Below are 8049 nucleotides of genomic sequence, written 5' to 3' on the forward strand. Positions count from 1 at the left end.
CAAACAAGGCCACCTCAGAACATTAAGAATGGTTACAGCCGAATATAACACTCTTACTTGTTATACCCTTCACCTTCGTGAGAAGGGTATATATAAGTTTGTCATTCCATTTGTAATTTCCACAATATAATTTCCCGACCCTATAAAGTATATACATTCTGGATCCTTATAGCGGAGTCGATTAAGTCATGTCCGTCAGTCTGTCAACTTTCAGAAGCCCCCAAATAACTTACATACACGATTCATACATCAATATCTCCGGAATTCTTCCGGCTCGGTTGATATTTAAAATCGGTCCACAAATGGCAGCCATATAAGGAAAAAACAGGACAACCTCGGTTTTTGACCCATTTTTTGACCTATATCTGGATTACTAAGTCATTAATATACACAATATGGACTTCCAATAATAGATATTTCAAAGACCTTTGCAACGACGTATTTAAGACCATAATAATTTGGACCTACAATGGGTCAAAATCGGAAAATATATTTTTTAACCCGAATTTTTTTTTCGCCAAAAGTTTTTTTTCGCTAAATATTAAAAAAAAAATAAAAAATACAAAAAAAAAAATTTTTAAATTTAAAAAAAAAAAAAAAAACAATTGGAAAATTTTTTTTTCAAAAAATGAAAACCACAAAACTTTGGAAAAAAAGTTTTTGTTTACCTAAAAATTTTTATTTTGAAGTATAATTTGGTGAAGAGTATATAAGATTCGGCTCAGCCGAATATAACACTCTTACTTACTTACACATTATTTTTGCCCTGCAGCCAGCGTTGCCGCTTTGGTCCAATTGGACCAAAATTGGTAGTTTCAAGTTAACAAATTGACTTTTGGTAGTTTGGTTGGTTTGTTCCGATATTTGTCGTATTTTGGTAGGCTACGATATTTCTGAATACATAAGTATTTTTAAGAACAAAATAATTAAAATAATAACGAAAGAACTACTTATATTAAGCCAAAATAATAAAACTACATATTTGCAAAATATGAAGATATTATTTTCTTAAATATTTAGTTTAGTCAGGTAAATGTGTATTTGTTTAGTAGTGTTGAGTTCAAAAAATGACAAAGGGCTCTCAATTACTTAAACGAGTTTTATGCTCGTTTAAGTAATTTTCGGAAGAGGGCCTTATATGGGAGCTATGGTCAATTATGAATTGAATTTTTAGGTGTAATTTATTTGTAAAAATGTTATTTAATATCTATATAAATCAAGCATTTATGACGGATAATGTCTTATTTCTGGAGGACATTTATATGGGGGCTATATGAAATACATGGACAACCAGCTAGACAGACGCATGGAAGGTCATCGTTAAATCGACTCAAAAATAAAATCTCGAAAACTGAACGATTTTAACATATTTATGATTGTAGTGTTATTAAATATCTTTCTTAATCTGGGTAATTTTATAGCAGCAATAATATAATTTTTAGTTAACTATTAATTTTGAAACGAATCAATATAGCATTTCTCAAATATTTTAAATTTGGTAGGTTTTGGTAGTTTTTAATTAGAAATTTGGTAGGAAAATTATTTTATGAGTGGCAACGCTGCCTGCAGCTAACAATTCGAGAACTAATTTCCAATTAAAGATTCGGGGAGTCATTTTTGACAATTTCTTAAATTCTCTTGTCTTGGAATAGTTTTACGAAGCCTTCCTGTTCAGCGTTTTTTTTTTTTTTTTTTTTTTTAAATTGGTCAAGTTTGGATAGTTCTGAAGTTCCTTAAATGAACCAAATTTAATTTTCTTTTATTCATAATTTATACGAACACTAGCCACATTTGAGAGTTTAGTGCCTTATTATCACCGATAATGTCCAAAATGGACTCTGAAGCACCGGCCTAGAGAGTTGTATTCCCTTTTTGGAACGGATTTAAGTAAGAAAATCAGATGCTATACCATTTTAAAGAACCAAGTCACTCACTTGAATGCTTCTTTCAACACTTGAAAAATATGTTTAGTCCAATGGACATTACACTGTATTCCGATGACCAAAACTTCTGATTCCTTAATAACCTCAAATTGTCAGTTAAAAAGACATCTCATAGACAGTCCAAAAAACGATTGCTTGTAAACTAACCTTCCTACGACAACACTCCAATAGATTACTTCTGGTAGTTAACATAACTACATTCTAAAGTGTAGTACAAAATAAAAGTTTAAAGTGACTACACTATAGGTTACTTAGAGACACTAAAATGACAATTGACTTCACGCTAGGCTACAAATAAACTGTATGAGAATTATATCAACACAATTTGTATAAAACCAGTTTTTATGAATTACTCACAAAAAAGTGCAGTACAAAATAAACGTTTAAAGTGACTATTTCTTATTGACACTTAGGTGACAATTGTCTTCCCGCTAGATTACATCGGATATATAAAGTAACCAGTTGACTTCTATCTGCACTACAAAGATCACATATATATGAATTGGAGTCAGCCAAGTGAACAGACATTGGAGACAATTACTGTTAATAAGGGATACATTGACTTAACTGATGGGATGTTGTCTCAGCAATTTATTGGCCGATTTTGCTAATTTTTAATTTCAAAATTCACATAGACAGTTTTTGATTTATTTATTTACACTAAATGTTAATCGATACCGAAAATGTAAAAAAACAAGAGTTTACAACACTACATGTATTTAAATTTAAAAATATGCATATTATATCCATTTGTACCTACATAGTAAGTAAATACATACATACTTATATAAATATATATGTATGTATGTATGTATGTAGATCTGTATAGATAGGTGCATATGTACTTACAATATCTGGTTTGATTCTGTTTTTGTGTTTTCTCCTCTTCTTATCATTCGTTAAACCAGGAAGCAAACTTAAGAAGCTCAATGTTGTCCTGGAGTCACATACTCGTACACAGATTCACCGCAACAGAAGAAAAAAACACGAAATGTACACTAAAGAATTTGAATGAATATATTGTACATATACTAACAACAATTTATTTTGCTGATTTATAATATTAACTTTGCTTTAAATAACAAATTATTTTTACTTTTTTATTATCGGACACAATTTTTTGCACTTGTTTTCTTTTACACACTTCCCATATTCTTAATTATTTTTAAGTAAAACTTCATAATGTGTTTAACATATATTTTTTAAAGACTTGATACAGCTATTAACCAAATTATTTTTTATTATTACATTCAAGTTGTTTTTTTTTAGTGCGCGCGCGTTATTCGTTTATTATTTTATCCGAATTTGCATACTTCTCGTTCAAACATTTAGAATTGCACTGAAGCGAAAATCAGAAAGTACACTTCAAGAGAAATTAAACTGAAGAGAGTTTTACAAAGAAAATAAAATTTTTGTAAGAGAAATGAGTCTCTTTTTTATTGATACTGTGAAGAATTGCCAGACTTGGGAATTTGTCACAAAATTTGGGGATATTAAAATTATTTTGGAGACAGACATTTAAATTCACTGCGAGATGTTAAGTTTTTCCTAATTAATTTGCCACGTAAAAAACATAAAGTAGACATGTTATATATCAATGGATAGGGGATTTTGTCTATTTTTCAAAAATATATGTATATAACTTTTGACAATTATAAAATTCATGGAATACTTGTTTGAAAAATATGACAAAATATGATTTTTATTGAGTTTTTGTGAAGATACAAATTTTTAAAATTTTAGGGGTTGGCTCACTAAATGCGAACGAACATTTTCTTTCTTATTTAGTGAGGCAGGCCCTAAATTGAAATTTTATTTATGAATATTTTTTTAATAAAATTTTACAATTATATAAATTTTTGTATTAAAAATGCAAAAATAAAAATATATTTTGAAATTTGTCATCAGAAATCCCTCAATTCTCCAAAAAGTTTTGAAATATCCCAAAAATTAGATTTTTTTAGTTTTTTGGTTTTAATATTCTCTTTATAAAATAATTAAGAACATACTGGGCCGTCTAAAATGGGTTACTATATTTAGATATCGACTATACGATTTGAGAATTTTTGCCCAAAAATTGAATTTTCTATAAATAAAAAACAGTTTTTTGGATGGACCTGGTCCACTCGATAACAAACAGTTTTTCATTTCAAATATTTTGTGTAAAGTTAGTAAAGATTTCAAATATAAATTCCTTATACATCTTCTTAGAAATTTTTTCTATGTAATTTTTGAAATCTGAACTTCCTCTTTGCGCATATCAAATTTCATTCAAATCGGTCTAACCCTTTAGATGTTACAGATTTATTTCCCTTTCATACACCAATATCTCCGGAATTCTTCCAGCGCGGTTGCTATTTAAAATCGAGAAAATCGGTCCAAAAATGGCTGAGATATAATGAAAAAAACAGGACATTGAATTTTACTAAGTCATTAATATAGACAATATGGATATCTAATGATAGATATTTCAACCTTTGCAACGACGTATATAAGACCATAGTAAGTTGGACCTACAATTGGTTAAAATCGGAAAAAATATTTTTTAACCCGAATTTTTTTTTCAACCAAATGTCCTTTTTTCGCTAAATATTTAAAAAAAATTTGAAAAACAAAAAATAAAATTTAAAAAAAAAAAAAACAATTCGTAAAAAAAATTTCCAAAAAATTAAAAAAAAATAAATTTTGTTTACCTAAAAATTTATTTATTTTGAATTATAATTTGGTGAAGGGTATATAAGATTCGGCAAAAAATTCAAATAACTCCCAAAAGTTTACCGTTATTAGAGTTATTGATTCTGAGTGAAATAACGCAAAATTTATTCTCGGTCACGCCTACTTTTGGGTGGGCGGGGCTATTAAGTTTCATAATATTTTGAACATTAAAACCCTAAAAACCAAAAAAAAAATTTCGTTCTTTGACTCAGAATCAAAAATTCTAATAACGGTGACATTTTGGACGTGATAGGAAATGTTGCTAAACCCGAATTAAGTGATGTTGTTTTAATTTTTTTTAGTGTGAATTTATTTTTTTAACAAATATATTTCATTACTTTTAACTTACAAATACAGCTTTCTACGAAAGAAATTTAATTTGAATTCCTGTATGTAGACTTTATGGGCTACTGTATAATTTATGGGGCCACAAATGATAGATGTAGATATTACAAACGGAATGACAAACTTATATATACCCTGCCAAAAAAATGTTGTTTTGATATATTGGGAGTATGATTTACAAATGCGGGATATACAAGAGGTGGCGTATCTTTTGAACACGTTTTTTGTTTTTAATAACTTATATGTCATTTTGAAGGGAACATATCTGTCATTTATTCTCAGTTAGTTATTGAACATTAACGCCTTGTGGACCAAGGCTTTAAATAGTTGAAAAAGTTTTATTTTTTTATGAAATATTGAAAATAGGGACTTCAGGAAATTATTTACAAAATTTTAACATTGTGAAGTACCGGCAAGGTACCGAAAGGGACCTGCAAGGATCCGAAAGGGAACTGGTACCGTTGGGTCAGCATCAGCCAAAAGATAAAAAAACTCATTGATTTTTTTTCTCATTTTTCCTATTAAAATTCAATGGGAAAAAACTCTCGGGGAATTGTTTATTCATAATTGAGCTGATACTCAGTTACTACAATAATAAGTATATATTAGAGTGACAATCAGTTGTATGGAAAAAATGTTTTGTGCCGGGTGGAATATGACACTAGGCCTAAAAGTTAAGTGCTGAAAATTTGAGCCAAATCGGACAACGATTTCTGGAATAAATAGGTGAAACTCGTTAACTTTCTGCATTGTTTTCTAGAAATATGTAGATTTATTTATATTAATGAATATTACAATAAAAAAAATTGGAAATTGACCCTGTATCTCCTTTTGGTCAAAAACTGTATTATCGCCAAAATTCGAAACAAATTTTTCAGTTTTTGTAAAAATTTTGCTACTAAATAAATACTTTTGCAATTAAATGCAAAAGAATCGAAATGTGTACGTAATTATCGTTGTAATGAGATATAAATGACAAAATTTGGTTAAAAAATTTTAAAGTTATTACAAATTCGCCAGACCATTAACGTGTCTCAGGCCACTTGAACAAGAAATTTAGGAAAAAAAATTAACATATTTCGAGAAACATTAAAATAAAAGCTAATTTTTATTTCAAACATATCCGTATTTACTTGTGTATGAGCTTTTGTCTTGACCAAAAAAAAAATATTTTTTTTAACGGCTGTTTCGAATCTCCATTTTCAAATTTTTAAAAATTTTGTTAAACAAATTTCGGAATTTTTTGAATAAAAATATGAAAAAAATTATGTCAATTCCTCTTAAAGTTTTTCCGTACCTGCGATTTAAATTTTGCGATTTTCAAGAAAAACTAATTTTTTGTCCATATTTTGGTGAATGAGCCCAATTTCCTTACTGTTGTAAATTTTAAGTAAAACCTATTCACAGTATTATAGTCCTGATAATTTTAAATATGATCTGAAAGTTTTACTATAATCGGAAAACGTTAACCTTTAAATCTTGAAGGTCAAAGGTCAAATTTTTCAATATTTGGAATTTTCAATTAAAAGATAGCGAAATGTTATATATTTTTGGGCCGATTTTAATGAAACCAGAGTCTAGTATATATGTATGTTTTCCATGTAAAAAATTTAAATTTTTTACGATGATGTACAAAGTAAGTGTAAATGCGTATGTCCTCCTGCACAATTCGTTCATACATAATTTTGCAATCGGATTAAAAATTTAGAAGATACAGATTTATTATCACTTTTTTCCGATCAAAGTCCCTCGAATAATATATAGGTAAACTTATGCAATTTTTCAAGTGTACAAAGAACGAGATAAGAAAATATCACTTTCTACAGTTAAAATCGGCTGCGAAAAGTAGCATTATTTTTCATTTAAATAAAATATTATTTCTTAATTTCATCAGTCTACTACAGAAGAATTTAATTAAGATATAATGATATGTAATTAATAAAATTAAAGATTAATGATAAAAATCAACTTCAAAAATATTTCGTTTTAGAACTGTGTTTTTATTTTAAAATGTTACAAACATAGAGAAATACACATAGAGGGGAAACTAGAAAAAAACTGAAACTAAAAATTACTCAAAATAATCACACATACGAATGTTGTTTTTGTTTTATCACATAGTTTTTTTAACAATACATTCTCACCATTTAGGTTTTTGACAACTGAGTTAGGTCTATGACAGCTGAGTTTCCGATCTGTTTCAAACCTAGTACAAATACAACTTGATAAACATCAAAATAAAATCCATGTTTTTCGGTGCTAGTGAAATGTGACATAATTTGATCTCTAATAATAGTTGAGAATAGAAAAAAATAAATAATCATTTATACACAGTTACTAAAGTATATGTACGATCGACTTTTTTGGGTATTTTTTAAAAAATCTATATATTTAAAAATACAAGGCGTGACTCTTGTATTTTTAAATATATATGTAAATTTAAAAAAAGGCCCAAAAAGTCGATCGTACATATATTTCAGTAACTGTGTGTATAAGGATATCGGCGACGCCTATTTATATTTGTACATATTTGTTTGTCTATACATCGGATACTAAGTTCTGTACCAGCAAAAAATAGTTCTCATTCGTATGCAAAAAATGCTTCTATGATAGCTACTTCCTGTAAAACTTACAGAAATGCAGCAATGATGCACTAATGTAAGGTAGACTTTTGCGATTTTTTTAAGCGGCTCATATCGAAAAAAAATCATGTCTTATAAATGCGCAATAGTATTTTTTTTTAATTCTAAAATAAAACAAGTAAGAAAGTATGGTCGGTCAAACCCGAACATATAATAAGAGAGCAAAAACATTTTTCTTTTAAAATTTGAATAATTTATATTTTTGAGTGATTTTCGGAAGTGGGCCTTATATGGGGGCTATGACCAATTATGGACCGATCACCATGAAATTAGGTCGTGTGATTTATGTCTATATGAAAGTTATTTATGGTGAATTTTGTGTGTATGCCAAAAAATTTAAGCGATTTATGCACGTTAAAGTGATTTTCGGAAGCGGGTCTATATGGGAGCTATGACTAATTATG

General features: G+C 28.4%; 1 protein-coding gene across 1 annotated transcript in view; it reads right to left on the reverse strand.

Moving 5' to 3' along the window:
- The window catches only part of blot (bloated tubules), a 115683-nt gene extending 112752 nt beyond the window's left edge, over window positions 1–2931 (reverse strand). Inside the window, exon 1 of the mRNA XM_065506509.1 lies at window positions 2793–2931. The gene's annotated coding sequence lies outside the window, so the exon portion shown is untranslated. The remainder of the gene's footprint in view (window positions 1–2792) is intronic.
- Window positions 2932–8049: the final 5118 nt, after the last annotated feature.

This window comes from Calliphora vicina, chromosome 3 (assembly GCF_958450345.1).
Source record: "Calliphora vicina chromosome 3, idCalVici1.1, whole genome shotgun sequence".
Classification (NCBI taxonomy): Eukaryota; Metazoa; Arthropoda; class Insecta; order Diptera; family Calliphoridae; genus Calliphora; species Calliphora vicina.